The sequence below is a fragment of the Mustelus asterias genome, unplaced genomic scaffold, assembly GCF_964213995.1.
Source record: "Mustelus asterias unplaced genomic scaffold, sMusAst1.hap1.1 HAP1_SCAFFOLD_2330, whole genome shotgun sequence".
In the NCBI taxonomy this organism is placed as follows: domain Eukaryota; kingdom Metazoa; phylum Chordata; class Chondrichthyes; order Carcharhiniformes; family Triakidae; genus Mustelus; species Mustelus asterias.
Window position 1 is genome coordinate 4,742 of NW_027592275.1, and position 24,903 is coordinate 29,644.

The following is a 24,903-nucleotide window of genomic DNA, read 5'->3' on the forward strand; positions in this document are numbered from 1 at the left end:
AGGAAAATACCCAGAGCAGCAAACAGCTTGAAGGACTTTCCGGGACACAGGCCGCCCTTCAACACATCCAATTATCCTCTGTCACTTGTGTGAGTATATACAGTTCATCTCATTAACTCCCAACTGGGAGGAAATGGAGGTCACAACTTGATTTGATGACTGCACGGTTTTTTTTTTGGGATACTCCCATGTGTTTTCAAAATTAATTGTGGGCCTCACGGTCTCCTCGAGCGAACAACTGAGGGAAACGGGGAGGTCTGAACAACACACAGATAGTCCACTGGGGAAAACAAAAGAACGACTGGCGTTTGTCACGGCTGCCGGACATCCCAAAGTGCTTTGTGGATGATGACAGCACTTTTTGAGGTGTTGTCATGCAGCGCACAGCAAGAGCCCACAAACAGTAATGTGACACTGACCCTCCGACAGTGCGGTGCTCCCTCAGCACTGACCCTCCCACAGTGCGGCGCTCCCTCAGCACTGACCCTCCCACAGTGCGGCGCTCCCTCAGCACTGACCCTCCCACAGTGCGGCGCTCCCTCAGCACTGACCCTCCCACAGTGCGGCACTCCCTCACCACTGTCCCTCCCACAGTGCGGCACTCCCTCAGTACTGACCCTCCCACAGTGCGGCGCTCCCTCAGCACTGACCCTCTCACAGTACGGCACTCCCTCAGCACTGACCCTCCGACAGTGCGGCACTCCCTCAGCACTGACCCACCCACAGTGCGGGACTCCCTCAGCACTGACCCTCCGACAGTGCGGCGCTCCCTCAGCACTGACCCTCCCACAGTGCGGCGCTCCCTCAGCACTGACCCTCCCACAGTGCGGCGCTCCCTCAGCACTGACCCTCCCACAGTGCGGCGCTCCCTCAGCACTGACCCTCCCACAGTGCGGCGCTCCCTCAGCACTGACCCTCCCACAGTGCGGCACTCCCTCAGCACTGACCCTCCGACAGTGCGGCACTCCCTCAGCACTGACCCTCCCACAGTGCGGCGCTCCCTCAGCACTGACCCTCCCACAGTGCGGCGCTCCCTCAGCACTGACCCTCCCACAGTGCGGCGCTCCCTCAGCACTGACCCTCCCACAGTGCGGCGCTCCCTCAGCACTGACCCTCCCACAGTGCGGCACTCCCTCAGCACTGACCCTCCGACAGTGCGGCACTCCCTCAGCACTGACCCTCCCACAGTGCGGCGCTCCCTCAGCACTGACCCTCCCACAGTGCAGCACTCCCTCAGCACTGACCCTCCGACAGTGCGGCACTCCCTCAGCACTGACCCTCCCACAGTGCGGCACTCCCTCACCACTGTCCCTCCCACAGTGCGGCACTCCCTCAGTACTGACCCTCCCACAGTGCGGCGCTCCCTCAGCACTGACCCTCTCACAGTACGGCACTCCCTCAGCACTGACCCTCCGACAGTGCGGCACTCCCTCAGCACTGACCCACCCACAGTGCGGGACTCCCTCACCACGGTCCCTCCCACAGTGCGGCATTCCCTCACCACTGACCCTCCCACAGTGCGGCACTCCCTCACCACTGACCCTCCCACAGTGCGGCACTCCCTCACCACTGACCCTCCCACAGTGCGGCACTCCCTCACCACTGACCCTCCCACAGTGCGGCACTCCCTCACCACTGACCCTCCCACAGTGCGGCACTCCCTCAGCACTGACCCTCCGACAGTGCGGCACTCCCTCAACACTGACCCTCAGACAGTGCAGCACTCCCTCAGCACTGACCCTCCGACGGTGCGGCGCTCCCTCAGCACTGACCCTCCCACAGTGCGGCGCTCCCTCAACACTGACCCTCCCACAGTGCGGCGCTCCCTCAGCACTGACCCTCCGACAGTGCGGCGCTCCCTCAGCACTGGGGAGTGTCAGGCTGGTTTCAAGCCTTTGGAGTGGGCCGTGCACGAGAGCTGTGCATCGATTAAGGTTGACACTGCTCTGCAGGCGAGGCCTGCATTCAGGCAGCAACAACCTGTAGCATTCTTTCTGGATGTGTTGGTCGATTCAGGCATCCGTGCCTAATGTTTACCCATCATTAGAGCTCGTTCCTCCTTTCTTCCGAGATGGGGTTCATCGACTGCCTCCCTCGGCAGTCGTTGGTCCCGATTGAACCCAGGAAGCTGTGCCTGTTGGCTGGCTATGGGGCCGCAGCAGGCATCGCAGCCACAGTCCCATCTTGCGTCGGCGAGGCAAGTTTTAACTCTTTCACTCCCTCCACCCCAATCCTCCTTAGCATGGCCAATCCACCCAACCTGCACATCTTTGGACACTAAGGGGCAATTTAGCATGGCCAATCCACCCAACCTGCACATCTTTGGACACGAAGGGGCAATTTAGCATGGCCAATCCACCCAACCTGCACATCTTTGGACACGAAGGGGCAATTTAGCATGGCCAATCCACCCAACCTGCACATCTTTGGACACGAAGGGGCAATTTAGCATGGCCAATCCACCTAACCTGCACATCTTTGGACACTAAGGGGCAATTTAGCATGGCCAATCCACCTAACCTGCACATCTTTGGACACTAAGGGGCAATTTAGCATGGCCAATCCACCTAACCCGCACATCTTTGGACACTAAGGGGCAATTTAGCATGGAATCCACCTAACCTGCACATCTTTGGACACTAAGGGGCAATTTAGCATGGCCAATCCACCTAACCTGCACATCTTTGGACACTAAGGGGCAATTTAGCATGGAATCCACCAAACCCACACATCTTTAGACACTAAGGGGCAATTTAGCATGGCCAATCCCCCTAACCTGCACATCTTTGGACACTAAGGGGCAATTTAGCATGGCCAATCCACCTAACCTGCACATCTTTGGACTGTGGGAGGAAACCGGAGCACCCGGAGGAAACCCACGCAGACACGGGGAGAACGCGCAGACTCCACACAGACAGTGACCCAAGGCCAGGAATTGAATCCGGGCCCCTGGCGCTGTGAGGCAGCGGTGCTAACCCACTGTGCCGCCGTGCTTTACCAATCTCGAGACCCCCAGACTATTGCTCTACAGGGGGCTGGGGCACAAGTTCAAATCCCACCACGGCAGGTGGTGGAATTTACATTCAATTCATAAAATCAGAAATTGAAAGCTCGTGTCAGTAACGGTGACCGATTCTCGTCAGGACCCATCTGGGTTCACTAATGTCCCCTTTCGGGAAGGAAATCCTGACCCAATCTGGCCTCCAGACCCACAGCAATGTGGTTAACTGCCCTCTGAAATGGCCAAGCATCCCCAGAGAGGAGAATGAGAAATGTAGCGAGAACACATCGCTGAGAGGCATTAAAAAGGGGAGAGGAATTCTTCCGATAGCGGGAAAGGAAGAGGCATAAACGCTTGCATGGACCTGGGCCGAATGGCCTGTTTCTGTGCAGTAAATCAGTGTAAGGCTGTGAAACCAGTGAATGGGTTTATCTACAGAGTGCAGCATTACACACGTCTGCTTCCTACCAACTACCCATAAGTTTGTGGCACGGTGGCACAGCGGGTTAGCACAGCTGCCTCACAGCGCCAGGGACCCAGGTTTGATTCCCAGCTCGGGTCACTGTCTGTGTGGAGTCTGCACGTTCTCCCCGTGTCTGCGTGGGTTTCCTCTGGGTGCTCCGGTTTCCTCCCACACTCCAAAGTTGTGCAGGTTAGGTGGATTGGCCATGCTAAATTGTCCCTTAGTGTCCAAAGATGTGTAGGTTAGATGGATTGGCCGTGCTAAATTGCCCCTTAGTGTCCAAAGATGTGTAGGTTAGATGGATTGGCCATGCTAAATTGCCCCTAGTGTCCAAAGATGTGCAGGTTGGGTGGATTGGCCATGCTAAATTGCCCCTTAGTGTCCAAAGATGTGTAGGTTAGGTGGATTGGCCAAGCTAAATTGCCCCTTCGTGTCCAAAGATGTGTAGGTTAGGTGGATTGGCCGTGCTAAATTGCCCCTTAGTGTCCAAAGATATGCAGGTTATGTGGACTGGCCATGCTAAATTGCCGCTTAGTGTCCAAAGATGTGCGGGTTAGGTGGATTGGCCATGCTAAATTGCCCCTAGTGTCCAAAGATGCGCAGGTTGGGTGGATTGGCCATGCTAAATGCCCCTTAGTGCCCAAAGATGTGCAGGTTAGGGGGATTGGCCATGCTAAATTGCCCCCAGTGTCCAAAGATGTGCAGGTTGGGTGGATTGGCCATGCTAAATTGCCCCTTAGTGTCCAAAGATGTGCGGGTTAGCTGGATTGGCCATGCTAAATTGCCCCTCGTGTCCAAAGATGTGTAGGTTAGGATGGATTGGCCATGCTAAATTGCCCCTAGTGTCCAAAGATATGCAGGTTAGGTGGATTGGCCATGCTAAATTGTCCCTTAGTGTCCAAAGATGTGCAGGTTAGGTGGATTGGCCATGCTAAATTGTCCCTTAGTGTCCAAAGATGTGCAGGTTAGGTGGATTGGCCATGCTAAATTGCCCCTAGTGTCCAAAGATGTGCAGGTTAGGTGGATTGGCCATGCTAAATTGCACCTCAGTGTCCAAAGATGTGCAGGTTAGGTGGATTGGCCATGCTAAATTGCCCCTAGTGTCCAAAGATGTGTAGGTTAGGTGGATTGGCCGTGCTAAATTGCCCCTTAGTGTCCAAAGATATGCAGGTTAGGTGGACTGGCCATGCTAAATTGCCCCTTAGTGTCCAACGATGTGCGGGTTAGGTGGATTGGCCATGCTAAATTGCCCCTAGTGTCCAAAGATGTGCAGGTTGGGTGGATTGGCCATGCTAAATGCCCCTTAGTGCCCAAAGATGTGCAGTTTAGGGGGATTGGCCATGCTAAATTGCCCCCAGTGTCCAAAGATGTGCAGGTTGGGTGGATTGGCCATGCTAAATTGCCCCTTAGTGTCCAAAGATGTGCGGGTTAGCTGGATTGGCCATGCTAAATTGCCCCTCGTGTCCAAAGATGTGTAGGTTAGGATCGATTGGCCATGCTAAATTGCCCCTAGTGTCCAAAGATATGCAGGTTAGGTGGATTGGCCATGCTAAATTGTCCCTTAGTGTCCAAAGATGTGCAGGTTAGGTGGATTGGCCATGCTAAATTGTCCCTTAGTGTCCAAAGATGTGCAGGTTAGGTGGATTGGCCATGCTAAATTGCCCCTAGTGTCCAAAGATGTGCAGGTTAGGTGGATTGGCCATGCTAAATTGCACCTCAGTGTCCAAAGATGTGCAGGTTAGGTGGATTGGCCATGCTAAATTGCCCCTAGTGTCCAAAGATGTGTAGGTTAGGTGGATTGGCCATGCTAAATTGTTTATTAGTGTCAGGGGGATTAGCATGGTCAATATATGGGGTGACAGGAATAGGTGGATTGGCCATGTTAGATTGACCCTTGTGTTAGGGGGATTAGCAGGGTAAATGTGTGGAGTTATGGGGATGGGGCCTGGGTGAGATCGTTGTCGGTCCAAGCTCAATGGGCTGAATGGTCTCCTTCTGCCCTGTAGGGCCTCTATGATTGTATGTCCTTGGGTCCCAGCGGTCTCTCTTTGTAAATGCTCGCGGTACTGATTTAAACAATGCCCTTCACTTGTGCATCTTAATATAATTTGAAAGGTAACTTGCGTTGACTAGAAATCACAGCCTCTACACCGATTTACAGCACAGAAACTGGCCATTTGACCCAACTGGTCCATTCAGGCCTTTATGCTACTTCTTTCCACGTTATCAAAATACCTTCTCTTCCCCCTTTACACCTGGGCTGTTCACCCTGTTATAATTCAGGTCAGAAACTGCAAAGTGTTTTATGAAGTCGGCTTGGATCATACGTTTTACATCTTGAATTTGGCTCGGATAAGCAAGAGATATTTCACTTCAGGTGTGCCTCAAATGACCCACTAGAGTCCTAGAGGTTTACAGCATGGAAACAGGCCCTTCGTCCCAATTGTCCGCGTTTGGCCCATATCCCTCTATACCCATCTTACCCATGTAACTGTCTAAATGCTTTTTAAAAGACAAAACTGTACTTGCCTCTGCTACTACCTCTAGCAGTTCGTTCCAGATATTCACCCCACTCTGTGTTAAATAATTGCCCCTCTGGACCCTTTTGTATCTCTCTCCTCTCACCTCAAACCTATACCCTCTAGTTTTAGACTCCCCTACTTTTGAGAAAAGATGTTGACTATCTACCTAATCTACGTCCCTCATTATTTTATAGACCTCTATAAGATCACTCCAAAATCTACTATGCTCCAGGGAAAAGAGTCCCAGTCTAGCCAGCCTCTCCTTATAACTTAAACCATCAAGTCCCGGTAGCATTCTAGTAAATCTTTTCTGCACTCTTTCTAGTTTAATAATATCCTTTCTATAATAGGGTGACCAGAACTGTACACAGTATTCCAAGTGTGGCCTTACCAATGTCTTGTACAACTTCAACAAGACGTCCCAACTCCTGTATTCGGTGTTCTGACCAATGAAACCAAGTATGCCGAATGTCTTCTTCACCACTCTGACCGCCTAAGGAGCTTTTATCAAACAAAGTTTAATAAGAATACATGGAAAGAAAATTAGCAATACCTTTTCCCAATTATAAACAAAAGAACCACGATATTGTATAAATCTTAACAGCTAAACACAGTTCCAACAAAACAAATGCCACAAGCAAAACCTTTACCACAGGTTTTACACAGCAAAGACTAATGCTCACGTCATACTGGAACTGAGGCCTTTGGTTGGAGAATTGAAACCCTGGCTTCTCAGCCTTGTCACTTCTACGAGCCCTCTGGATAGAAACGTAGAAGATAGGTGCAGGAGTGATACACCCAGAACAGTTTGAAGTCAGAACAGTTTCCCAGAGCACCAGGGAGACTCTCTGGTCACGCCACCAACACTCCAGGAAGGCAAGAAGCCTTGCTTTCCGCCAACCAGCAGAATTTCCAAAACCAGGGAGAGAGAGAAACACTTCTTTTCAGCTTGATGTCCCTTCTAAAACTCAAACTGCAACCAGCCAAAACGGAAAATGAAACCTTAAATTCACCAGGAAGAAAAAAAACTGTCCAAAATACATGACCTGCCATACCAAGCTGTGATACGTCCAGAAAGGATGCTTTCCATGGTGCATCTATAAAAATGGGTGGGAGTCGTAGACTTCAAGAAGGAGGAGGAAGTAGTCTTCCTCCTATCAATGCAGGGTCATACAAGATCTCAGAGTAAAAATAAACCAAACTCCATTTAAGCCAGTGAAGGAGCAATAAAAGGATTCCTGCAGATAATTCAGCAGCAATGAGGGCTGAGGCTATCTGAGCTGCAGAGAACAGGATTAAAAAAAAACATCTTTTCAGGTACACTACATCGTAGCCCCACTTGGTCATAGCCCCAAGCACACCCTTTGGTCGCGAGTTCCAATTCAACTTATTAAAATATTGCCTTTTTAAAAATTTAACACAGGCGTGGCAGTGACCCGTGGGGTAACCGTGTGACATGATACTTGGCGCCCAGGCCTTAGCTGGCAAGCCCTGCCTCTGGAATAGCTTGTCCCCTCGGAGAATCTCCACGGCACTGTACCGGTGAGTAACCTCATTACATCCTCAGCACTGCTAATTCGATCCCACGCCACTTGGTGAAGGGCAAAACGCGACACTAATACTTTACGAATAGGTTTATTTACAGAGTGCAGCATTACAGGGGAGCGATGGCCTAGTGGTATTATCGCTGGACTATTAATTCAGAAACTCAGCTAATGTTCTGGGGACCCGGGTTCGAATCCCGTCACGGCAGATGGCGGAATTAGAATTCAATACAAAATATCTGGAACCAAGAACAATACAGCACAGGAACAGGCCCTTCGGCCCTCCAAGCCTGCGCCGCTCATGTGCCCAACTAGACCATTTGTTTGTATCCCTCTATTCCCAGTCTGTTCATGTGGCTATCTAGATAAGTCTTGAACGATCCCAGCGTGTCCGCCTCAATCACCTTGCTAGGCAATGCATTCCAGGCCCCCACCACCCTCTCTGTAAAATACGTCCCCTTGACATCTGTGTTGAACCCTGCCCCCCTCACTTTGAGCCTGTGACCCCTTGTGTTCGTCACCTCCGACCTGGGAAAAAGCTTCCCACTGTTCACCCTATCTATGCCCTTCATAATTTTATACACCTCTATTAGGTCACCCCCTCATCCCCCGTCTTTCCAGGGAGAACAACCCCAGTTTACCCAATCTCTCCTCATAGCTGAGACCCTCCATACCAGGCAACATTCTGGTAAACCTTCTCTGGAATTAAGAATCTACTGATGACCCATTGGCGGAAAAACCCATCTGGTTCCCTTTAGGGAAGGAAATCTGCCGTCCTTACCCCGGTCTGGCCTACATGTGACTCCAGAGCCACAGCATCGTGGTTGAATCTCAACTGCCCTCCAAGGGGCAACTAGGGGATGGGCAATAAATGCTGACTCGACTGAATAAAAAAAAAAATTCTTGCTCCCTAATCATGTGTCGCGGCGGTCTCTCTCTATTGATGTTCGTGGTAATGAATTAAACAATGTGTTCACTTGTGTATTTGTTTATATAATTTGCGGATTGTCCCTTTTTAAATTAATTCGTGGGACATAGGCTGGCTGGCCAGTAATTGTTGCCCTTGAGAAGGTGGTGGTGAGCTGCTGCCTTGAATCGCTGCAGCCCCTGTGTTATGGGTTGACCCACAATAGTAAGAAGTCTCACAAGACCAGGTTAAAGTCCAACAGGTTTAGTTGGTAGCACTAGCTTTCGGAGCGCGGCTGCCTTCATCAGGTGAGTGGGAGTTCTGTTCACAAACAGGGCATATACAGACACAAACTCAACTTACATTGACCCACAATGCCGTTCGGCAAGGAATTTCAGGATTTTGACCCAGCGACTGCAAAGGAACGGCCGATATATTTCCAAGTCGGGATGGTGAGTGGCTCGGAGGGGGAACTTGCAGGTGGTGGTGTTCCCCATGTGTCTGCTGCCCTTGTCCTTCTAGATGGAAGTGGTCATGGGTTTGGAAGGTGCTGTCTAAGGATCTTTGATGAATTTCTGTCGTGCATCTTCGGGACATAGAAACATCGGAATTAGGAGCAGAAATAGGCTCTGTGTGGGTTTCCTCCGGGTGCTCTGGTTTCCTCCCACACTCCAAAGATGAGCTGGTTAGGTGGATTGGCCATGCTAAATTGTCCCTTAGTGTCCAGAGATGAGCTGGTTAGGTGGATTGGCCATGCCAAATTGCCCCTTAGTGTCCAAAGATAGAAACATAGAAACCCTACAGTGCAGAAGGAGGCCATTCGGCCCATCGAGTCTGCACCGACCACAATCCCACCCAGGCCCTACCCCCACATATTTACCCGCTAATCCCTCTAACCTGCGCATCTCAGGGACAATTTTAACCTGGCCAATCAACCTACCCGCACATCTTTGGACTGTGGGAGGAAACCGGAGCACCCGGGGGAAACCCACGCAAACACGAGGAGAATGTGCAAACTCCACACAGACAGTGACCCGAGCCGGGAATCGAACCCAGGACCCTGGAGCTGTGAAGCAGCAGTGCTAACCACTGTGCTACCGTGCAGGTTAGGTGGATTGGCCATGCTAAATTGCCCCTTAGTGTCCAAAGCTGTGTAGGTTAGGTGGATTGGCCATGCTAAATTGTCCCTTAGTGTCCAAAGATGTGTAGGTTAGGTGAATTGGCCGTGCTAAATTGCCCATTAGTGTCCAAAGATGTGTAGGTTAGGTGGATTGGCTATGCTAAATTGTCCCTTAGTGTCCAAAGATGTGTAGGTTAGGTGAATTGGCCGTGCTAAATTGCCCATTAGTGTCCAAAGATGTGTAGGTTAGGTGGATTGGCCATGCTAAATTGCCCCTTAGTGTCCAAAGATGTGTAGGTTAGGTGAATTGGCCGTGCTAAATTGCCCATTAGTGTCCAAAGATGTGCAGGTTAGGTGGATTGGCCATGCTAAATTGTCCCTTAGTGTCCAAAGATGTGTAGGTTAGGTGAATTGGCCGTGCTAAATTGCCCCTTAGTATCCCGGGATGCGTGGGTTAGAGGGATTAGTGAGATGAATATGTGGGGTTATGGGGATCGGGCCTGGGTGGGATTGTTGACAGTGCAGACTCGATGGGCTGAATGGCCTCCTTCTGCACTGTAGGGTTTCAAGGCAAATTCAGCCCTTCGAGCCTGCTCCGCCATTCAATCAGATCATGGCTGATCTCTCCCTGGTCTCAAACCCACCTCCCCACCTGTTCCCAATATCCCTTTAACCGTTTTTTTATTAGTGAGGTAAATGTGTGGGGTCACCGGGTAGGACAGGGGGGGTGGGCCTGGGTAAGATGCTCTGTCAGAGAGTCGGTGCAGACTCGATGGGCCGAATGGCCTCCTGCGCTGTCGGGATTCCATGAAAATACGCTAACAACAACTGCTCCGGGTCCTCCTCCCTGGGTCTGGTTGTCGCTGGACAGGATGCTGGTCGGACACTCCAGAGAACAAGCAGTGTAACTGAGCCAGCTGCCTTGAAGATTCCTCAGGGAGAAAGCATTTGAAGAATGCGCTGGTGGACCCTCCAAACAATGCCCGTCTTGTGGAGGCGGACAAGCCCACAGTGTATCCCTGGTGGAGATATTTGCCGCCTTTTGATAGACCGAGCAATCAAGAGACTTTGTAGAAACGCCCTGAGCAAGGAGGGACCTTTTCCCAGCTCCAGTGGCATTCTCGAGTTGGAATGCCAGAAGAGCGCTCTGAGCTCGATTGGTCCCAGGTTTTCAATGGAGGGGGCATGCCAGAGGCTGTTCGGCCCATCGTGAGCTCTCCAGCCTCTTCCCACTTCCCAGCTCGAAGCCTAGCCCTGTGGGTTAAGGCACTTCAAATGCATCTCCAAGTACTTTTTAAATGTGGGTGCCTGCCTCTGGCACTCCTTCAGGCAGTGAGTTCCAGACCCCCCACCACCCTCCGAGTGATAACATTTCCCCTCCGCACTCTTATCCGAAATCTATAACACCCACCCTGTCCATTCCCCACCATGGACCGCTCAAACCAATGGGGGCAGAGCTTTTCTATCCACTCTGTTTAGAACCCTCCGAATTTTATAAACTTCAGTTAAATCTCCCCTCGGTCTCCCCTCTTCCAAAGAAAACGACCCCAGCCGATTTAGTCTTTGCTCCTTGCTGCAACTCACCTGTCCGAGCACCCTCCTCGCAAGCCTCTCTCGGGGAACCTTCCATCCATTGACTCTGTCTACACTTCGTGCTGCCTCGGGAAAAGCAGCCAGTATAATTAAGGACCCCCACGCACCCCGGACATTCTCTCTTCCAGCTTCCTCCATCAGGAAGTCTGAGGTCACGTACCAACCGACTCAAGAACAGCTTCTTCCCTGCTGCTGTCAGACGTTTGAATGGACCTACCTCGCATTAAGCTGATCTTTCTCTACACCCTAGCTGTGACTGTAACACTACATTCTGCACTCTCTCCTTTCCTTCTCTATGAACGGTATGCTTTGTATAGCGCGCAAGAAACAATACTTTTCATTGTATACTAATTCATGTGGCAATAATAAATCAAATTTGATTTAATGTTTGATTTGATTTATTATTGTCACATGTATTGGGATACAATGAAAATTATTGTTTCTTGCGCACTATACAGACAAAGCATACCGTTCATAGAGAAGGAAAGGAGAGAGTGCAGAATGTAACGTTACAGTCACAGCTAGGGTGTAGAGAAAGATCAACTTAATATTTGATTTGATTTATTATTGTCACATGTACTGGGATACAGTGAAAAGTATTGTTTCTTGCGCGCTATACAGACAAAGCATACCGTTCATAGAGAAGGAATGATGTGGAGCTGCCGGCGTTGGACTGGAGTGGGGCACATTAAGTAGTCTCACAACACCAGGTTAAAGTCCAACGGGTTTATTTGGTAGCACCAGCTTTCGGAGCGCTGCCCCTGACCTGATGAAGGGGCATCGCTCCAAAATCTCATGCTACCAAATAAACCCGTTGGACTTTAACCTGGTGTTGTGAGACTTCTTACTACAGAGAAGGAAGAGAGAGAGTGCAGAATGTAGTGTTACAGTCACAGGGTGTAGAGAAAGATCAACTTAATACGAGGTAGGTCCATTCAAAAGTCTGACAGCAGCAGGGAAGAAGCTGTTCTCGAGTCGGTCGGTACGTGACCTCAGACTTTTGTATCTTTTTCCTGACGGAAGAAGGTGGAAGAGAGAATGTCCGGGGTACTATTAACCCAGAAACTCCAGGGATGAAAGGGTTAAAGTTAAAATTTTATTAGTCACACGTAAGACTTACATTAACACCGCAATGAAGTTACTCTGAAAGCCCCCCTAGTTGCCACACTCCGTCGCCTGTTGGGGCCAATGCACCCTAACCAGCACGTCTTTTGGAGTGTGGGGAGAAACCGGAGCACCCGGAGGAAACCCACGCAGACACGGGGAGAATGTGCAGACTCCACACAGACAGTGACCCAAGCCGGGAATCGAACCCGGGTCCCCTGGCACTGTGAGGCACAGTAAGAAGTCTCACAACACCAGGTTAAAGTCCAACAGGTTTATTTGGTAGCAAATACCATAAGCTTTGGCCATAAACTGTGAGGCAGCAGTGCTAACCACTGTGCCACCGTGCGGCCCCATACAGAGAGTGGTGGAATTCAGTACCACAGAAAGTAGTTGAGGCCAAAACGTGTGACTTTCTGACTTGATTTGATTTATTGTCACATGTACTGGGACACAGTGAAAAGTATTGTTTCTTGCGCACTATGCAGACAAAGCATACCGTTCATAGAGAAGGAAAGGAGAGGGTGCAGAATGTAGTGTTGCAGTCACAGCTAGGGTGTGGAGAAAGATCAACTTAATGCGAGGTAGGTCCATTCAAAAGTCTGACAGCAGCAGGGAAGAAGCTGTTCTTGAGTCGGTTGGTGCGTGACCTCAGACTTTAGTATCTTTTTCCCGACGGAAGAAGGTGGAAGAGAGAATGTCCGGGGTGCGTGGAGGTCCTTGATTATGCCGGCTGCTTTTCCCCGAGGCAGCGGGAAGTGGAGACAGAGTCAATGGATGGGAGGCTGGTTTGCGTGATGGATTGGGCTACATTCACAACCCTTTTGTAGTTCCTTGCGGTCTTGGTCAGAGCAGGAGCCCATACCAAGCTGTGATACAACCAGAAAGGATGCTTTCTATGGTGCATCTGTAAAAGTTGGTGAGAGCCATGGATTCCAAGAAGAAATGAGATATAGTTCTTGGGGCTAAAGGGATCAAGGAATATGGGGGGGAATCAGGATATTGAATTTGATGATCAGCCATGATCAAGATGAATGGTGGAGCAGGCTGGAAGGGCCGAATGGCCTCCTCCTACTTCTAGTTTCTATGTTAAACCACTCTGCCTCTCCCAAATGCTTTCCTTCTATAAGACACTTCCCCCGAAGCAACCTCTTCGAGCCAAATGTTTGGTTATCTGATGCACTATAGCTCGCTGACATCCTTTGGTTTATAACACCTGCGAAGTCTTTTGGCATGTTTCATTTCACGAAAGTCACTATTTAAATACAAGATAGGGCGGTGATGGCCTAGTGGTATTATCTCCAGACTGTTCATCCAGAAACTCGGCTAATGTTCTGGGATCCGGGTTCAAATTCCGCCACAGCAGATGGTGGAATTTGAACTCAATAAAAAAAAAATCTGGAATTAAGAATCTCCTGATGACCCATTGTCAGAAAAACCCATCTGGTTCCCTTTAGGGAAGGAAATCTGCCGTCCTTACCCCGGTCTGGCCTACATGTGACTCCAGAGCCACAGCAAGGGGCAACTAGGGATGGGCAATAAATGCTGGGCCCAGCCAGCGACGCCCATGTCCCACCAATGAATAAAAAAGTTGTTGATGTATGTGCTAGTTGAGGATCGTCAAGAGATGCTATAGACCTCAATAGAAGTCTATAAAATAATGAGGGGCATGGACAAGGTAGATAGTCAATATCTTTCCCCAAAGGTAGGGGAGTCTAAAACTAGAGGGCATTGGTTTAAGGTGAGAGACACAGAAGTGTACAGAGGGGCGGCACGGTAGCACAGTGGTTAGCACTGCTGCTTCACAGCTCCAGGGACCTGGGTTCGATTCCCGGCCTTGGGTCACTGTCTGTGTGGAGTTTGCGCATTCTCCTCGTGTCTGCGTAGGTTTCCTCCCACAGTCCAAAGGTGTGCGGGTTAGGTTGATTGGCCAAGCTAAAATTGCCCTTCGTGTCCTGGGATGCGTAGGTTAGAGGGATTAGTGGGTAAATATATAGGGATATGGGGGTAGGGCCTGGGTGGGATTGTGGTCGGTGCAGACTCGATGGGCCGAATGGCCTCTTTCTGTGCTGTAGGGATTCTAAGATTCTAAGGGGCAATTTTTTCACACACAGGGTGGTGAGTGTCTGGAACAAGCTGCCAGAGGCAGTAGTAGAGGCAGGTATAATTTTATCTTTTAAAAAGCATTTAGATAGTTACATAGGTAAGATGGGTATAGAGGGATATGGGCCAAATGTGGGCAATTGGGATTAGATTAGGGGTTTTTAAAAAAAAAATAAGGGCGGCATGGACAAGTTGGGCCGAAGGGCCTGTTTCCATGCTGTAAACCTCTATGACTCTATGCCCGATGTGTTTCCCTTCTCTCTCTGTCCAGTGAGAGGAAGCACCTCGCTCTCTGTCGTGCCCGTAAGGGATGGAGTATATCCGTGGGGCTTCGACAGAGGACTGTGCCCTCTGGCTCCAAGAAACCCCTCCTCCCCCTGCTGCTGCACAGCGTGTCTGAGGTGCCCAGCCCCCTTGCCCGACCCTTGTAGGATGGCACAGCAGCGACCCCATGGCAATAACCGCTTGCGTTCTCCTGTCTCGCCCAGGTTCGCTGCGGCCGATTACTACACCATCCTCGGAATCAAATCAGATGCGACGCTGAAACAGATCAAACAGGCTTTCCTCGACCAGTCGAAGAAGGTAGGCAAAACGTGGATCTGAACTTGTCTTGGGCACATGTGGGGGAAGACGGTGGTGTGATAATGTATGAGGGGTGGCACACTGGTTAGCACTGCTGCCTCACAGCGCCAGGGACCCGGGTTCGATTCCCGGCTTGGGTCACTGTCTGGTGCGGAGTCTGCACGTTCTCCCCGTGTCTGCGTGGGTTTCCTCCGGGTGCTCCGGTTTCCACCCACAGTCCGAAAGACTTGCTGGTTAGGGTGTTAAATTCTCCCTCAGTGTAACCCGAACAGGCGCCGGAGTGTGGTGACTAGGGGATTTTCACAGTAACCTCCTTGCTGTGTTAATGTAAGCCTACTTGTGACGAATAAATAAACTTTAATATCTGGAATGCGGCAGCCATTTTGTGCACAGCAAGATCCCACATAGCAATGTATCGAACCAGATCATCTGTTAATGAGTTGACTGCGGGCAGACTTTTGATTTGATTTATTATTGTCACATGTATTAGTTGACAATGAAATGTATTGTTTCTTGCGCGCTATACAGACAAAGCATACCGTTCATAGAGAAGGAAAGGAGAGGGTGCAGAATGTCATGTTACAGCCATAACTAGAGTGGAGAGAAAGATCAACTTAGTGCGAGGTTGGTCCATTCAAAAGTCTGACAGCAGCAGGGAAGAAGCTGTTCTTGAGTCGGTCGGTACGTGACCTCAGACTTTTGTATCTTTTTCCCGACGGAAGGAGGTGGAAGAGAGAATGTCCGGGGAGCGTGGGGGTCCTTGATTATGCTGGCTGCTTTTCCCGAGGCAGCGGGAAGTGTAGACGGAGTCAATGGATGGGAGGCTGGTTTGCATGACGGACTGGGCTACATTCACGACCCTTTTGTAGTTCCTTGCGGTTTTGGGCAGAGCAGGAGCCCCATACCAAGCTGTGATACATCTGGAAAGGATGCTTTCTATGGTGCATCTGTCGCAATTGGTGAGAGTCGTAGCGGACATGCCAAATTTCCTTTGTCTTCTGAGAAAGTAGGGGCGTTGGTGGGCTTATTGGTAATGGTGGCATATGGCCTAGTAATCCAGAGACCCCAAGTTAATGCTCTGGGGGGAGTGGGGAGGGGATATACAGGTTCTAATCCCACCACGGCAGCTGGTGGGATTTAAATTTAATTCATAAAATCCGGAATTATAAAGCTAGACTCAGTAAAGGGTGGCCGCAAAACATCGATTGTCATTTAAACCACATCTGATTCACCAATGTCCCCTTTCGGGAAGGAAATCTGCCGTCCTTACCCCGGTCTGGCCTACACGTGACTCCAGAGCCACAGCAATGTGGTCGACTCTTAACTGCCCTCTGAAATGGGCCGCCCAAGACACTCAGTTCAAGGGCAAGTAGCGATGGACAATAAATGCTGGCCTTGCCCAGCGACACTCATATTCCATGAAAGACAAATTTTTAAAAATCCAGAATCCTCCGCCATTCGATGAGTTTTGTTATTCTTCCGTGGGACATAGAAATCATAGAAACCCTACAGTGCGGAAGGAGGCCATTCGGCCCATCGAGTCTGCACCGACCACAATCCCACCCAGGCCCTACCCCCACATATTTTACCCGCTAATCCCTCTAACCTACACATCCCAGGACTCTAAGGGGTAATTTTTAACCTGGCCAATCAACCTAACCAGTAAGAAATTAAAATTACACAGTGACTGACTCAAAGGGCCCGATTTTACCATTGCGTCACGCCCGAAAACGGGCGCGGTAAAGTCGGATGTGAGGCCATTAACCCAATCTGCCCATGTCCGCGCAGATGGCCAATTTATTGAGACCCAGGAATGGACACGATCCGATTTTTCACACAGAGGGTGGTGGGCGAGTGGAATCGGCTGCCGTCAGTGGTGGTGGAGGCGAACTCAATAGGGTCTTTTAAGAGACTCCTGGATGAGTACATGGAGCTTAATAGGATGGAGGGTTATAGGTAGGTCTAGAAGGTAGGGATGTGTTCGGCACAACTTGTGGGGCCGAAGGGCCTGTTTGTGCTGTAGTATTTCTATGTTTCTATGTAACCCGCACATCTTTGGACTGTGGGAGGAAACCGGAGCACCCGGAGGAAACCCACGCAGACACGAGGAGAACGTGCAAACTCCACACAGACAGTGACCCGAGCCGGGAATCGAACCCGGGACCCTGGAGCTGTGAAGCAGCAGTGCTAACCCACTGTGCTACCGTGCCGCCCCTTGGGACATGGGCGTCGCTGGCTGGGCCCAGCATTTATTGCCCATCCCTAGTTGCCCCTTGGAGGGCAGTTGAGAGTCAACCACATTGCTGTGGCTCTGGAGTCACGTGTAGGCCAGACCGGGGTAAGGACAGCAGATTTCCTTCCCTAAAGGGAACCAGATGGGTTTTTCCGACAATGGGTCATCAGTAGATTCTTAATTCCAGATTGAATTCAAAATCCACCCTCTGCCGTGGTGGGATTCGAACCCGGGTCCCCCCCAGAACATTAGCTGAGTTTCTGGATTAATAGTCTTGCGATAATACCACTAGGCCACCGCCTCCCCTAGTGACCTAACTCTACATACCCATCTTTGCCCCATATCCCTTAATACCTTTGACAAACAAAAACCTACATGTGACTCCAGACCCCCTAGATGTCAAACAATTGACCTAGCATCAATTATCCTTTGTGGAAGTGAGTTTCCAAACGCTTCCCGATCTTTCTGTGCAAAACTCCGTCCTAATCTCACCCCTGAAAGGTCAGGCTGTAACCTTTAGACTCTGACCCTCTTAGTCCCAGACTCCCTGACCAGTGGAAATAGTTTATCTCTCTCCGTCCCCCTTAATCTCCTGGAATCTCCTCTTCATCTTTGAAATTCCAGGGAATCCATCCTTCGTTTGTGTAATCTCTCCTCACACTTTAACCCTTGGGAGCCCAGGTATCATTCTGGTAAATCTACGCTCCGAGGTAGGTACGTCCTTCCTGAGGTGTGGGGCCCAGAGCTGCTCACAGTAACTCCAGGTGCGGCCTAACCCGGGCCTACGTGCAGCTGAAGCCTAACTCCTACCCCTTTTGTATTGCCGCCTTCCGGATATAAAGGGCAGCATTCCATTGGCCTTTTTTGATGGTTTTCTGGGGTTGTCCCTGACGTTTTAATGATCGGTGTCCCGGGAATCCCAAAGGGGGGAACCTGAACCATGTGGGAGCGAGTTCCAAATTCTCCCCGGAGACGGCAGAAGCCAAACTTGGCGTTGGTTATTCGGGAGCGAATGTGGACATTAGCCCAGTCAGCCAATAAGCTGAAGAAAGTCCTTTGAGAAAGTAATTGTCCCCCTGCTCACTAGCGTGGCTCAGATGGGGACTTTTCCAGTTTGATTTATTATTGCCACATGTATATAGTGAAAAGTATTGTTTCTTGCACGCTATACAGACTAGAATCATAGAATCCTACAGTACAGAAGAAGGCCATTTGGCCCATCGAGCCTGCACCGACAACAATCCCACGCAGGTCCTGTCTTATCCCAGTAACCCCACATATTTACCCTCCTAATCCCCCTCACATTAAGGAGCAATTTAGCACGGCCAATCAACCTAACGTGCACATCTTTGGACTGTGGGAGGAAACCGGAGCACCTGGAAGAAACCCACGCAGACACGGGGAGAATGTGCAAACTCCACACAGACAGTGACCCGAGGCTGGAATCGAACCCGGGTCCCTGGCGCTTTGAGGCAGCAGTGCTAATCACCGTGCCGCCCCATACCGTTCATAGAGTACACAGGGGAGAAGGAAAGGAGAGAGTGCAGAATGTAGTGTTACAGTCATAGCTAGGGTGTAGAGAAAGATCAACTTAATACAAGGTAGGTCCATTCAAAAGCCTGACAGCAGCAGGGAAGAAGCTGTTCTTGAGTCGGTTGGTCCGTGACCTCAGACTTTTGTATCTTTTTCCCGACGGAAGAAGGTGGAAGAGAGAATGTCCACCCCGGACATTTGGGGGGGTCCTTGATTATGCTGGCTGCTTTTCCCGAGGCAGCGGGAAGTGTAGACAGAGTCAATGGATGGGAGGCTGGTTTGTGAGATGGGACTGGGCTACGTTCGCAACTCTTTGTAGTTCCTTGCAGTCTTGGGCAGAGCAGGAGCCCATACCAAGCTGTGATACAACCAGAAAGAATGCTTTCTATGGTGAATCTGTAAAAGTTGGTGAGAGTCGTAGCTGACATGCCGAATTTCCTTAGTCTTCTGAGAAAGTAGAGGCGTTGGTGGGGCTTTCTTAACTATAGTGTCGGCGTGGGGGGGACCAGGACAGGTTGTTGGTGATCTGGGCACCTAGTAATGTGAAGCTCTCGACTCTTCCACTTCATCCCCGTAAACTTGGGGTTGCGAGAGGTATCGATTAAGTGTGACTGCCCTGTGCCCCCTCCAGCGATGGTGGAGCTCTGATTGTCCTTTGGTGGTCCAGTACAGTCTGGGTACCTTCGCAAAGGCCTCAGGCCACTCCCAAGAGGCCTTGGAACCTCGCCATGCAGGTATCGGCAGATCCACAGCTGAGAACAAGCCTCAGACTTTAAATTAGACGGAGGCCCGTTTCCGCGGCAACCTCTGGGCCCTGTTGTTTGGGCCTTCCCAAACTTGGGGTCTTTCAAGAACTTTGTCAGATTTGGGTTTTTCGAAGGGTGGTCATCGTTCAGACGGAGGAAACGCAGCAGCCATTTTGCGCACAGCAAGATTCCACAAACAGCAAGTGTTTTCTGACCAGAACGTTTGCTTTTTTTCAGTGATTGAGGCTCTTGTCTCTGACTGGTAGCTGCACTCTCCTGACCACGCTGGGGCTCTCTACACAGGAGAGAAGGCTGAGGGCTGACCTGACAAAGGTCATTGAAATTAGGAAGGTTAGACGAGCACTACGAGCCCATCAATACAAGACAGTGCCTAATAAATCCAGTCGGGGATTACAAGAGAAACATCTTTACCCAGGGAGTGGGGGAGAATGTGGGACTAGCTGCCACGGGGGAGTGGGGGAGAATGTGGGACTCGCTCCCACGGGGGAGTGGGGGAGAATGTGGGACTGGCTGCCACGGGGGAGTGGGGGAGAATGTGGGACTCGCTCCCAAGGGGGAGTGGGGGAGAATGTGGGACTGGCTGCCACGGGGGAGTGGGGGAGAATGTGGGACTGGCTGCCACGGGGGAGTGGGGGAGAATGTGGGACTCGCTCCCACGGGGAGTGGGGGAGAATGTGGGACTCGCTCCCACAGGGGAGTGGAGGAGAATGTGGGGCTCGCTCCCACGGGGAGTGGGGGAGAATGTGGGACTTGCTCCGACGGGGGAGTGGGGAGAATGTGGGACTCACTCCCACAGGGAGTGGGGGAGAATGTGGGACTCGCTCCCACGGGGAGTGGGGGAGAATGTGGGACTCGCTCCCACAGGGGAGTGGAGGAGAATGTGGGGCTCGCTCCCACGGGGAGTGGGGGAGAATGTGGGACTTGCTCCGACGGGGGAGTGGGGAGAATGTGGGACTCACTCCCACAGGGAGTGGGGGAGAATGTGGGACTCACTCCCACGGGGAGTGGGGGAGAATGTGGGACTCGCTCCCACGGGGGAGTGGGGGAGAATGTGGGACTCGCTCCCATGGGGGAGTGGGGGAGAATGTGGGACTCGCTCCCATGGGGGAGTGAATGAGAATGTGGGACTTCCTCCCGTGGGGGAGTGAGGGAGAATGTGGGACTCGCTCCCACGGGGAGTGGGGGAAAATGTGGGACTTCCTCCCACGGGGGAGTGGGGACAATGTGGGACTCGCTCCCACGGGGAGTGGGGGAGAATGTGGGACTTCCTCCCACGGGGAGTGGGGGAGAATGTGGGACTCGCTCCCATGGGGAGTGGGGGAGAATGTGGGACTTCCTCCCATGGGGAGTGGGGAGAATGTGGGACTCGCTCCCACGGGGGGATTGGGGGAGAATGTGGGACTCGCTCCCATGGGGAGTGGGGGTGAATGTGGGACTCGCTCCCATGGGGAGTGGGGGAGAATGTGGGACTTGCTCCCATGGGGGAGTGGGGGTGAATGTGGGACTCGCTCCCACGGGGGAATGGGGGTGAATGTGGGACTCGCTCCCATGGGGAGTGGGGGAGAATGTGGGACTCGCTCCCATGGGGGAGTGGGGGAGAATGTGGGGCTCGAGCTGAATAACGCTGATACAATTAAGATGGGGAGCTGGATAATGTGGGAGATCGGAATAGAAGGATACGGTGAAGGGGGTGAGTTGATGGAAAGTGGATGGGAGGAGCATAGGGAGTGGTATGGTGACGATAGGCTGAATGGCCTGTGTCTGTGCTGTCCCTTTGGATGTGATTCACCCATTGGGTTAATATTGGGAGCTGTAGTCATGCCTCTTGCCAGCAGCCTCTGATTTTGCTGCCCTCAGCTCAATGATCTGGAAAGTTGATTGCGAATGGAATCTGTTTGGCACTGAACCCCCCCTCCCCCCACTCCCCAGCTCCAGTTTGTTTAGCGAGTCTGCGAAGACATGCCCTATAGATGGACAACCTGATGGAGTTCACCCTGTCTTCAGCGCAGAGAGAGAGCAAATGTCATTGCACAGGGTGAGAATGACTCTCTGTTAGCTAGGGCAGTGGAAGAAAGCCCCTTTGAGAGCCCGCGGGGAGATCAGGGAGTGCCGATCCTGGAGCAACCCTCTTATCCCAGCTTGGGTCACTGCCTGTGTGGAGTCTGCACGTTCTTCCCGTGTCTGCGTGGGTTTCCTCCGGGTGCTCCAGTTTCCTCCCACAGTCCAAAGATGTGTGGGTTCGGTTGATTGGCCGTGCTAAATTGCCCCTTAGTGTCCTGGGATGCGCAGATGAGAGAGAATAATGGGACAAATATGTGGGGTTGCAGGGATAGGGCCTGGGTGGGATTGTTATTGATGCAGACTCAATGGGCTGAATAGCCTCCTTCTGTACTATAGGGATTCAGCCTCACATCCATTGACTCTGTCTACACTTCCCGCTGCCTCGGGGAAAAGCAGCCAGCATAATCAAGGACCCCACACACCCCGGACATTCTCTCTTCCACCTTCTTCCGTCAGGAAAAAGATACAAAAGTCTGAGGTCACGCACCGACCGACTCAAGAACAGCTTCTTCCCTGCTGCTGTCAGACTTTTGAATGGACCTACCTCGCATTAAGTTGATCTTTCTCTACACCCTAGCTGTGACTGTAACACTGCATTATGCACCCTCTCCTTTCCTTCTCTATGAACGGTATGCTTTGTCGGTATAGCGCGCAAGAAACAATACTTTTCACTGTATCCCAGTACATGTGACAATAATAAATCAAATCAAATATTAAGTTGATCTTTCTCTGCACCCTAGCTGTGACTGTAACACTACATTCTGCACCCTCTCCTTCCCTTCTCTATGAACGGTATGCTTTGTCTGTACAACACGCAAGAAACAATACTTTTCAGTGTCCCAATACATGTGACAATAATAAATCAAGTCAACCGACTCAAGAAATCAAATCAAATCAAATAAAAAGAGTTTTAAAGGGTTAGAATAGAGTTTTAAAAGCATAGAACAAGAGTAGAAGATAGAATGAGAGTCTGACGGACTGCGGGCTTCTTTCTGGGACGTGTCAATAATAAATCAAATCTAAGATGATGTGGGTCATTATCGCACTGCTGATTGTGGGATCCTGCTGTGCACAAATTGGCTCTTTCTTACATTATCACAGTGACTGCCCTTCCAAAGCAGTTTGACAGCTGCAGTGCTGTGCGCTGGCCAGTGACCATCACAGTGTTGCATGATGCAAATCTTCCTCCTTTTCCAGTGCCGATCAGGTGCCAGAAGAATTTCTAAGGGCAATAGCGCAACAGAGAGGGGTTTCTTAAATCCTGAAAGCAGGTGCAGGCATCGCTGGCCGGGCCCAGTGTTTATCCCCCATCCCTAATTGACCCCTTGAGAAGGTGGTGGGTGAGCCGCCATCTTGAACCCGCGGCGGAGGTGGCAGGTTTGGAAGGTGCTGAAGAAAGCGAGTTGCTCCATTGCACCCGTTTGCCTGGATAAACTCGGCTCCCAACAACACTCGAGAAGCTCGACACCATCCAGGACAAAGCAGCCCCGCTCGATCGACACGCTAACCACAAACACTCACTCCCTCCACCACCGACGCACAGTGGCAGCAGTGTGTACCATCTACAAGATGCACTGCAGCGACTCGCCAAGGCTCCTTCGACAGCACCTTCCAAACCCACCACCTCCACCACCTCGAAGGACAAGGGGGGGGGCAGCAGACACATGGGGAACACCCCCACCTGCAAGTTCCCCCTCCGAGCCACTCACCATCCCGACTTGGAAATATATCGGCCGTTCCTTCACTGTGGCTGGGGTCAAAATCCTGGAACTCCCTCCCTAACAGCACTGTGGGTGTACCTACACCACACACGGGGTCTGACTGATGTCCAATCACAATCCTGGAACTCCCTCCCTAACAGCACTGTGGGTGTACCTACACCACACACGGGGTCTGACTGATGTCCAATCACAATCCTGGAACTCCCTCCCTAACAGCACTGTGGGTGTACCTACACCACACGGGGACTGACTGATGTCCAATCACAATCCTGGAACTCCCTAACAGCACTCTGGGTGTACCTACACCACACGGGGACTGACTGATGTCCAATCACAACCCTGGAACTCCCTCCCTAACAGCACCGTGGGTGTACCTACACCACACACGGGGACTGACTGATGTTCAATCACAATCCTGGAACTCCCTCCCTAACAGCACCGTGGGTGTACCTACACCACACGGGGACTGACTGATGTCCAATCACAATCCTGGAACTCCCTCCCTAACAGCACCGTGGGTGTACCTACACCACACGGGGACTGACTGATGTCCAATCACAATCCTGGAACTCCCTCCCTAACAGCACTGTGGGTGTACCTACACCACACACGGGGACTGACTGATGTCCAATCACAATCCTGGAACTCCCTCCCTAACAGCACCGTGGGTGTACCTACACCACACACGGGGACTGACTGATGTCCAATCACAATCCTGGAACTCCCTCCCTAACAGCACTCTGGGTGTACCTACACCACACGGGGACTGACTGATGTCCAATCACAATCCTGGAACTCCCTCCCTAACAGCACCGTGGGTGTACCTACACCACACGGGGACTGACTGATGTCCAATCACAATCCTGGAACTCCCTCCCTAACAGCACCGTGGGTGTACCTACACCACACGGGGACTGACTGATGTCCAATCACAATCCTGGAACTCCCTCCCTAACAGCACTGTGGGTGTACCTATACCTCACAGGGACTGCAGTGCGTTCAAGATGGCGGCTCACCCACCACCTTCTCAAGGGGGCAATTAGGGATGGGGGGGAGGGTAAATACTGGCCTTTGTTGGTCCTGGGGAACGATTTTTTGTCATGAATTTTAGAAGGAAAAACACTGGGCGACGTTGGAGTGCCAGGAACGGTGACACAAAAGCTGGAGAACAGTAAACAAAAACTAATCAAATGCAGGAACATTGTGGCCGAAACAATCCGAGTAGGAGGAGGTCAGTAACAAAACTGCGCAATCCTCCACTCAGACCACAAGCTGTGGGCCCACGCCCGGTGGGCAAGAGCGAGGGGGAACTTTGATGTCCCCACGAGTGGTTTGGAGGAGACTCAAGGCTTTGGAAAGTCGGAGCAGCGCGGATTAATGAGCAAAGCTACGAGGAGCACGAAGGGAAGTGGCTGAGAGCTGTACTGTACGGGGGGCTGGGGGGGCACATGATGCCAGCCGTGCCACAGGGTTCACCCACACCCCCGACCCAGGGTGGCAGGTGAGGGTACCTCGCCACATGAGGCATTGCCCAAAGACAGCACAGGACAAAAAACAAAATCGGCTTGGAGTTCCTTGATTGATTCTTGTCACATGTATTGGGATACAGCCATAGAATCTCCACGGTACAGAAGGAGGCCATTCGGGCC

General features: G+C 51.4%; 1 long non-coding RNA gene across 1 annotated transcript; it reads left to right on the forward strand.

Moving 5' to 3' along the window:
- Positions 1-21,994, forward strand: LOC144489584 (uncharacterized). The gene is made up of 4 exons (XR_013496991.1): positions 1-89; positions 7,410-7,528; positions 14,846-14,939; positions 21,870-21,994. It is a non-coding gene; the product is annotated as an uncharacterized LOC144489584 (long non-coding RNA).
- Positions 21,995-24,903: the final 2,909 nt, after the last annotated feature.